At 34.7% G+C, this 10753-nt stretch overlaps 1 long non-coding RNA gene across 1 annotated transcript in view; it reads left to right on the top strand.

Annotated features, from left to right (window-relative positions):
- The first annotated feature begins 1759 nt into the window (after nucleotides 1-1759).
- LOC134673802 (uncharacterized) overlaps nucleotides 1760-10753 on the top strand; it is a 253073-nt gene continuing 244079 nt past the window's right edge. Inside the window, exon 1 of the long non-coding RNA XR_010099508.1 lies at nucleotides 1760-1817. This is a non-coding gene — a long non-coding RNA (uncharacterized LOC134673802). The remainder of the gene's footprint in view (nucleotides 1818-10753) is intronic.

Genomic DNA, 10753 nt, shown 5'->3' with positions numbered 1-10753 from the left:
CTAAACCTAACCTACTTCCAGATGACCTAGAAGGATGAAATTTGGAATCCAGCTCGGTTATTGTGTGTAACCGTAGGAAAAAATCTAAAAAGAAAATAAAGTTCAAAAATAGGGGGGGTCCCCATACGAAAAAAACATTTTTTATTGGGACTGACATATAAGTACCTAAACCTAACCTACTTCCAGATGACCTAGAAGGATGAAATTTGGAATCCAGCTCGGTTATTGTGTGTAAGCGTAGGAAAAAATCTAAAAATAAAAAAAAGTTAAAAAATAGGGGGGTCCCCATACAAAAAAATATTTTTTATTGTAGCGTTGGAACCGTTACAAGCAGATATTTGAAACTACCCCAATATATGTATTATTATATTTGCTATATTAAAATAAAGTTTAGTCAAAAAATAAGTGGTGTCCCCATACAAAAATCTTGTAATACGCTCTAAACAACCGGCCAACGGTGTGTCGTCGGCGGCGCGCGGCACCACATAATTATACAAAGAACAGAAGTAAAAACCATACAGCGGAACACAAGAAAAAACATTAAATCTCAATACCTGCCTAGTTTTCTTTACAAAAAGTATTGATATCCCATCAAAAACATAAATGTAAAAAAGGAGAGCCAAGTTCAATACAAAAATTATGCTTGGCTGTGGGGCTCGCCGCAAAAAGAATGGAGATCTAAATGAGTGCCACTGCCAAGTTCTATGCAAAATCCAAATATGTATTTATAGGAACAAAATAACATTATAAACAAGTATTAAACTCTATTTCTTTGCTTTATTGGATACCTATAACAATTGCTGTTATTTAAAAAAATGTGAGATCTTAAAGTAGGTTAGATTTGGCTTGGCCAGGTTTTATCAGAATTACAATATATATAAAATGATTGATATAATGAAAACTGGCCAAGTCAAATCTAACCTACTTTAAGATCTCACATTTTTTTAAATAACAGCAATTGTTATAGGTATCCAATAAAGCAAAGAAATAGAGTTTAATACTTGTATAATGTTATTTTGTTCCTATAAATACATATTTGGATTTTGCATAGAACTTGGCAGTGGCACTCATTTAGATCTCCATTCTTTTTGCGGCGAGCCCCACAGCCAAGCATAATTTTTGTATTGAACTTGGCTCTCCTTTTTTACATTTATGTTTTTGATGGGATATTCATTACGAATCTAATGAGGTATCACACGTATTTTTAGGAGTATTATCTATATTTTTCAGCGTTTTCTGTTTCTCAAACAGACTAAATTTCCGATTATTATCTCCAGCAGTACATTATTCGCTCTATTCGACGAAATTTAATAATAATTGAAGTATGCATCTGGACGCAAAAAAAATGACGCAGCTTTATCGACGCAAAATACTACTTTGCAGCTGGGTCATTTTATAAAAAGTTTTATAGGTACCTATATTAAATAACAATTTTTAGGGTTCCGTAGCCAAATGGCAAAAAATTTAACTCTTATGGATTCGTCATGTCTGTCTGTCTGTCTGTCCGTCCGTATGTCACAGCCACTTTTTTCCGAAAATATAAGAACTATACTGTTGAAACTTGGTAAGTAGATGTATTATTATGTGAACCGCATTAAGATTTTCACACAATTATAGAAAAAAAAATCATTAAATTTTGGGGGTTCCCCATACTTAGAACTGAAACTCAAATAATTTTTTCATCAAACCCATACGTGTGGGGTATATAGATAAGGATAGGTCTTCAAAAATGATATTGAGGTTTCTAGTATTTTTTTTTTCTAAAATTGGTTCGAACGAGATCTAGTAAGTAGTTTTTTTTTAATACGTCATAAATCGTAAACCGCAATTTTATTGTTACTCGCTGCTACGGAACCCTTCATGGGCGAGTCCGACTCGCACTTGACCGCTTTTTTCATTTCCATTCTATTGCCATTTTTCATAGACTGTATGAAGAAACAGAAAATGTATGGAAATTTTGGGACTTACTTGTCCAAGGTTTATTATTTTACATTTTAGACGGTCGAACATTATGGTTTTAACTAACTAACTATTTTGGCTCAGCGATCCAAAGAGAATCTTGGCCTCCGAAACGAGAGCGTGCCACCTGTCCCGATCCTGCGCAACTTCCTGCCAGTTACTGACGCGAAGCTGAAGCAGATCCGCCGCCACACTGTCTTCCCAGCGATACCTGGGCCGACCCACTGGACGGCTACCAGTCGGTCGTCCCACTATGGGTTATGGTTTTAATATCGATTAAATTATTTGAAAGCCTGACAAGATTGAGTTGGCGCAAAACACTCATGGTGAAGGAACTGGTAAATGTCGAATAAACAGTCCTGGGAACATAAATCTCCAGCCAATATTGATTCTACACAACGTGTGATACATCTCTTATCAGCTTATCATGTTTAAGAGCAGTCAATATCAACGGATTATCTGTCAGCGTGCATGAACCGTTATACTTTATTTGAACCACGCCGACGGTCTCCAACTAGATGGAGCCTAATTTAAAAGGGCTCAACCAACTTTTGCTCGCTCGTCAGAGACGCGATGAACAGGCATCGTTGGAGGCAGATCATAAAAACCAGGTGTGGAGCATCCACATCCACCGATGACCACGATCCTCAGTCATGAGAGCGACCGCAGAAAGTACCACGCTACCACAGTGACTGAATTGATTAACGTAGCCTATGGACGCTTGTATCAGGGTCAAACATATTTTAGAATTGCATTGGGGTTAAAGCTAATTGTAGATGGCGGTCTCAACCATGTTGCTTCATTTAGTCATATGCCTTATGGGAATATAGTTCAGAGCCGGAAACCCCTACCAACTTTTAGTATCTTGTTGGGCATGGCATTGGGTCTCCAAAACTGCCGGGAGACAGCGGCGCCGGCCATCTACTTCAGCGGAATGACGTCATCAAAATGACTCCCGTTTCGTTGCGAATATTGCATATTTTACCCAAACTATGCATGGCACATAATTGTGTGGGGTATTGAATGAAAGCCAGTTAAATATGCTATATTTCATTTATACAGTGTGTATCAAAATATTCAGCCGTTTAAGAGCCATTTGCAAAAGAATCAAAATTATGTAAAATAATATTCAATTATTTGGGTTTTACAACCAAACCAAAAGTCGGACGTTAAAGCAATGTACTACAAAATTAAAGACGACGTCTGACGCCATACGTTGATATCAATCAAGTCAAAATTGGGCCAAATTTGTGGAAATTATGCATCAAAATGTAGATATTTGCCCATACAAATGCATTAAAGTTAAAAAAATCCAAATTGGTCATTTTCAGGATAATCCGCGTAAGCTTCTAGTATGTTATTAGCAATATGACCTGGGTCCTAAAACTGCCGGGAGACCATCTTTATTGTCCCCCAGTCACGAATAATGACGTCTTACAAATAATCACCGCCGAATTTCGTAAAATGTAAATTATAGCTATAGACCAGCGGTGGAACAAAAATGGGTTTTGATAACATTAAAGTTTTTTCTTTTTTGATATGTTATTGTAAGCATGTTAAATAACATTCATGTAAAAAGTTAGAAAATTCTAGGTGGAGCGTTCGGCCATATTTAAATATTTCAATTTTTGCTAAATAACTATGTAAATATAAAATTAAAGTTACAAAAAACTTTAACATATTCAATAACACTTTAATTTATTCACAATATTCGGTTTTTAGAAATCTGGAACAGCTGCTTTCTGGTGAACGTAAAAACACGAATTATTATGTAAATACAGAATTAGAGTAGCTGATATTGCAAAATTACGATATTACCTATCAACTTAGTATACATGTAAAAAGTTAGAAATGTAGACAATGTGCTTGTCTAGATATTGATTTCTGGTTAAGCAGTATAGCCAATATTGAATTAAAGTTTGTAGAGTTAATACTACACGGTCATAATAAAGATCTTACTTCTCACACAAAAGATTAGAAATATAAAATCACGGCGACACTAAATACTGATACGTAAGTATGCATTCCGAGCTTATATTAAGTTACATTTCAAACGCGCGGCGTTTTCGCGCGCCGCGCTGTGCGCCGGGGCAGGAGGCAGCGATCGACGGTCGCGGGCTAGCGGTTAGCGCGGTGACCTTAAAAATACGCAAAGCGTTTATAAAATTATTATCAATGGTAAACAGTTATTTTACACAGTACACTAATGGAAACTTACCTTTCCTTATTTATTTCTATATGTACTAGGGATTGCCCGCGGTTTCGTTTACGTAGAATTCGTTATCGTGTCAAGTATAGAAATAATAGATACATTTGAAAATTAATTTAGGTGCATTGTCATACAGATAACTACCCTTGTTAAAGTATTCTTCAAATTCAATACACAGGTGTCATTTCAATACAATTTTGCGTAATTTGGCGCTTTTAGATTATAAATGACTAGCGCCATATATTTTTTAAGAGCGATCATCTCCGATAATATTTACTTTATCATAAAATCAATTTCAAACTAACGATATTTATCATTTTAAAGTCAATATTACCAACCAACTGATCCAATTTACCTACGGAAACAACTCAAAATTTGCATCAAATTAAATGCCACTTTTCTTATCCGTTTGGAACAATCAAGAGGGCCTTTACGAGCTGATGTGATGAAAATTTTATTTAACCTTCGTCCCTCGAAACCTTCACTACGCTCAAGGTTCAATTTTACGAACCACTCGCTACGCTCGTGCTTCAATTTTAGAATGTTTGAATTTGTGAATGTACTTCCTGCCTCGCACAGCCAAACTGTGGAATGAACTGTCCGATACGACCTTCAAACCTTAAAAGACCCCCATCTTAAACGCGCGTCGGCAACGCGCTTGCAACCCTTCTGGTGTTGCGGGTGTCCATGGGCGGCGGTAATCGCTAACCACCAGGTGATCCGTCTGCTCGTTTGCCTTCTATTTAATAAAAAAAAATGTTTCGCTTGTTTGGGTATCAATATTAGCACGAGCGGTTAATCAACAACTTTTCCCCTTGTAAAACAAATAAGGTAGGTGAAGTGCAGGCATATGAGGCTCGGCGGGTAACAAGGCCCAGCATTCAAAAATAACAGTTGCTCCCTATTATTCCCAATTATTCTGAATTTGTACTTGTTGCTAAGAAGGCCCACTGTCAGTGCAGGTAAAAAGGTCCAGTCCCGGGCCTTATTGAGCGTAAGTATGAGATGAAATATAAGATTAAAATATTTTAAGATAATTTTGAATATTTTTAATCTCTTATTAATAAGGTCGATTTGAAGAAACTTCTATAAAATTATGACTTATAAATAACACTTGCACTGCGTGGGCTGTCAAAATTGCTGCAGACTTTTCTTGGTCTAACTCTAATAATTTATCACTTGCTTTATTGACCTAAAGACGTTTATAGAATCAAAAAGTCTAATAACATTGAGGCACTTATACTTTTTAAAGGCAGTAACTATTTACAAGTGACTTTTTTTGTTAATACATAGGTAGGTATTTACGATAGAAGTGCGAAAAATAGATATTTTGCAACGAGTGACAAATTTTAACACACGGCCAAAGGGAGTGTTTTAATGTGCTTATTATAGCACCGGTGTCGTAATGTAGCACCAGATGTACTGTCAAAATTATGTTAAAAGATAATACTTATTTGATACGAATAAATATTTATACTGTAAAAAATTATCCCACCAAACACATTTTCATGTAAATTGTTGCTAAGACGAAACCATAAGACTCGCACTGTCAAAAAGTTGTCAGATCTCTTGTCGAGCCAAGCTTCAAACTCTACAAGCCCTAACTTCACTAACTCTACACCTTAGTCAAAATATGTGGCTTGGCTGTTTCGCTACCGCCACATGGGCATAAGGTGAAAAATTTATTAAATTCATTATTTTTAGGGTTCCGTACCTCAAAAGGAAAAATACTGAACCCTTATAGGATCACTCGTGTGTCTGGCTGTCCGTCTGTCACAGCCTATTTGCTCCGTAACTACTGCACCAATAAGTTGAAATTTGGTATACACATGTAAGTCTATAACCCAAGAACATACATGTAAAGTAAATAATAGAAATTCAAATAAAGGGGTCACTTTTGAGATGAATGATAAATAGAAGAAAAAAACACTATATCTTGTTATATATCAAATTCAGGGGCTCATTGTGAGAACCTCAGATATTTTTTTTAATAATTTTAAAATAAATAGTTTAGAAGTTATTTAAGAAAATACGCAAAAAATGACCATTCCCCCCCCTTATCTCCGAAACTACTGGGTCTAAAATTATGAAAAAAATACACATATTAGCTCTTTTCCTATAGATGCCAGAAAAACCTATTAGAAATGTGCAGTCAAGCGTGAGTCGGACTTAAGTACCTAGTTTTCCGATCCCTACGGGTTTTTTAAAGACATTTTACTCACTTTTCTCTAAAAAAAAAATATATTGTTAAAATTGTGTAATGTACGGAACCCTTGGAACGCGAGTCCGACTCGCATTTGGGCGGTTTTTGTATTATACTTACAATAGTTCTTGTAGAAACGAAACGACCAAGCCACATACTTTTGGTGTAGAGCTAGTAAAGTTAGAGGGCTTGTAGAGTTAGAAGCTTGGCAAGAGATCTGATAACTTTTTGACAGTGGTTTCGTTTGGGCAACATTTTACATCAAAATGTTTTTAGTGGGATTTCACTTCTTTTTGTAAGATGCTTATGACAATCTTCCATGCCCTAATTTAAAGGGTTGGGGGTGATTTACTATTAAAAATCCTGAAATAAGTATCTGGGGGCATCTGTTACACAATGTACTTCTTACTGATTCCCTATATAAACCCTTCACCCCATAAGGGTAAACTTTGGGGTTGAAATCTGCCTTCACCCCGTAAGGGTAAACTTTGAGGTTGAAATCTATTCTATATCCTTCCCCATAACAATACCTATCTACATACCAAATTTCAACTAAATCGGTTCAGCGATTATTGATTCCCCATACAAAATTAAACCCCCTGTTCATCCCCTTAGGGATAAAAAATTAATTTCAAGTTTTTGAATTTATTTGTTGTTTGTGTACTAAAACTATCTTACATACCAAATTTCAGCTTCTTAGAGGACTTCAGGAAGTACCCGGTATTGATGATCATCAAGTGAGTGAGTCAGTGACGAAATCGAAGTTTTTAGATATGAATAAAATCTAAAGTATAAGAGCTATGCAATTGATATGCTTAATAAGTCCGAGAACTTTGTTTATCTGGTATAATCCAACCCCAAGTTATGAGGGTTCCAAAACACGACGAAGCGCTTCGAGAAAAGGTAGATAGTGCCCTTATGCTTTGCTCGTCTGCCGTGCCCCCAGATGTTAAAAGATGATACTACTGTAAGTAATAAAGATTTATGTTTAGTTACCTACTATTTTCGCGTAAACTAGACAATTTTTATATCTTTAGTTATTAAGGCCCAAAATAATTATTTTCACTTATTATAAATAAATCCTCCTGTTATGAAGTATCAAATATTGTTATTTGTATATGTATAACTCTTAAGTTAAAAACAATAAAATCTGTTATTACCTACTGTCGAAATGATTATTTTTTGCGGGATTAAGTAATACACTGCTAGTGTTCAATAAGGCCCATAATAGGACTTTTAAGGTATATTTTCCAAGAGTATCGTAATATTTTTATAACTATTTTGGTATAATGAAGAAACTTAAATAAATGAGAAACCTATTTGAGTGAGTTTTTCATACTTCATATCCTGTTTATTAAAAAAAACCATTTTAATTTAAGGTGGGCTCTATCTATATAGGCATATACGGCCCACACGGAATATACAATAAGGTAAGTGGCCTCACTTACCTTATTGTATATTCAGGATGTATACCGTGTAATATTGAGCAGTTGGTTTATAATATACATATTATGATATTGACCTTGAATAGGACAGGACATGACAATAGGAACCAGAAATAGGTATAGTTGGTCAAACCATTTGTCAGTAAATAAAAACAAAAAAACTATATTCATCCTTTTCTTTTGGGTGCTAGTACTAGTGTAAGTCAAAGATAGTATGATGATTCTCTCTGTCTATGTTTGAAATGAGACATTCCTTTGACAAAAAACCATTTTAATTTGACAAAAGACCAAAAAAAAACATTTTAATTTAAGGTGGGCTCTATCTATATAGGCATATACGGCCCACACGGAATATACAATAAGGTAAGTGGCCTCACTTACCTTATTGTATATTCAGGATGTATACCGTGTAATATTGAGCAGTTGGTTTATAATATACATATTATGATATTGACCTTGAATAGGACAGGACATGACAATAGGAACCAGAAATAGGTATAGTTGGTCAAACCATTTGTCAGTAAATAAAAACAAAAAAACTATATTCATCCTTTTCTTTTGGGTGCTAGTACTAGTGTAAGTCAAAGATAGTATGATGATTCTCTCTGTCTATGTTTGAAATGAGACTTTCCTTTGACAAACTATGTATAGTAAAAAATAGTTGTGAATATTTTGTACATTTTTATTACAATATTAGTCAAGATAATGAAATATAGCTGGTCAAGCAAATCTTGTCACAAAAAAAAGGCGCGAAACACAAATTTTCTATGGGACGATATCCCTTCGCACCTACATTTTTCAAATTTGCCGCCTCTTTCTACTGCCAAGATCTGATTGACCAGCTGTAGGTATTTTTACGTAATAAGATATTTTAATTTCACGTAATGTCCGCATCTAATTTATATATGTGCACGGTAAACAAACAAATGAATGATAAGAAAAGACAGACAGTGTTACTGAGCGGGAGGTGGGGCGAGGGGCGAAGTATAGGTAGGCTATGATAGGCTCTCGAGCGCCGCGCCGGCGACTGACGAACCAGCGCGACGTATGTATGAATTTCGCGCCTTTTTAACTAGATTTTACTATTACAATGCAAGCTACACGCAGAAATTTCTTACTTTCCATAATATGGCTGCGTATATTATTTTATAGTAATAGACTTATTTTTACAGACTCTAATTCAATATTGGATCTTATAGGACAAAAAACGCATATTAATTCTAGAGCATATATCTTATTCTTCTAGCTTTTTAGCGTGCCTATTAACTTAAAAAATGAGATATGTTGTTGTGGATTTATTAAACTTTAATTCAATATCAACAAAATAATAAGCTAATTTGTAGTTTGACAAAGAAGCACGTTAAAAAAATTTCTAATAATTTTACATTATAAAGCGTCATACATATTATAAACAATGGAACTTAAACATTGCACTTTAATTCAATATTAAAAAATCATTACTAAAAATATATAAATACCTAATTTATATCTAACGCTCGTTCTAACTTTTCATCATATATTGCAAATATGCTTAAAAATATGTCCCATATCAGATAAGTATCACTTTTTCAACTTTAGAATTATCAAAACTTATAGTGCAAAAATCCGGTCCCACTATTGAGCTACTATACTATGAGTCACACATACATGTGTGTTACATGTAATGAAAGGTTATTAAATTTAGTATGATTCACCTAAACATTGTTTGTAAAAAAAATGTACGGTTTAAGAGCTAGAAACAAAGAAATACCACTTTTTATGGAATAAGTAGATATGTATCAATTTTATAGCTAAACTAAAATCGTCAATAAAATGTTGCGTATAATATTTAAAAACCCAGTTATTCAACTATATATCACAATTTAAATTTTACATTTCCGACAAAAACTGTGGAAGTTCTGGAAAAAAAACTAAAGCGCCCCAACAATTCTACCTTAATGCGCTCATATTATGCAAAGAATAGTTCTAATCATCGAGTATTAAATGAATGAACGTTACATAAAATACATGAAAACGACATTTTCGAATGGAACCATAATTAAAAAAATAATAATTTACTTGATAAGTAAGCAAAATACTGTTTCTTTAAGTACCTAATCTCCTCCTTTCAAAGTCGGTTAAAATGTGGCTTTTGTGACCTGGGCTACAAAGACAAATAAATTGACACCTCATTTATCAAAATCAGTTCAGTTGTTTCATGTAAAAAATACATAATTATATATTTAAGCCTCGATTAGCCTTATACATACATACATACGTACATCACTGGCTCAGTGACCCAAAGAGGATCTTGACCTCTGACACAAAAGAGCGTCACTCTGCCCTATTCTGCGCCACTTCGCGCCAGTTGGGTATTCTTATAAAAGTGGAATCTTGAGTGGTGCAAGGGTTTCAAGGCTGAGCTGAGAAGGCTGGCAGAATTTTCCCTCTGATCCTCCGAAATACAGGTCACCCCTCTGGTCTGCTAACATCTACGGCCTGAGGGTTTCATCGTTAGATGCCAAGCCACGCCAGGCCATAATAGTAAAGGTCTAATTATTGAATTTTAATTTTTTGTCCGACTACGGCAGAATTTGCTATCTATGCGTGCATGTGTAGGTACCGTTTGCATGAAACTACTGAACTGATTTTGATAAAATAGGTGTCAATTTATTTGTCTTTGTAGCCCAGGTCACAAAAGCTACATTTTAACCGACTTTGAAAGGAGGAGATTAGGTACTTAAAGAAACAGTATTTTGCTTACTTATCTAGTAAATTATTATTTTTTTAATTATGGTTCCATTCGAAAATGTCGTTTTCATGTATTTTATGTAATGTTCATCCATTTAATACTCGATAATTAGAACTATTCTTTGCATAATATGAGCGCATTAAGGTAGAATTGTTGGGGCGCTTTAGTTTTTTTTCCAGAACTTCCACAGTTTTTGTCGGAAATGT

Source organism: Cydia fagiglandana, chromosome 19, assembly GCF_963556715.1.
Source record: "Cydia fagiglandana chromosome 19, ilCydFagi1.1, whole genome shotgun sequence".
NCBI lineage: Eukaryota > Metazoa > Arthropoda > Insecta > Lepidoptera > Tortricidae > Cydia > Cydia fagiglandana.
This window is presented reverse-complemented; position numbering and strand designations above follow the sequence as displayed.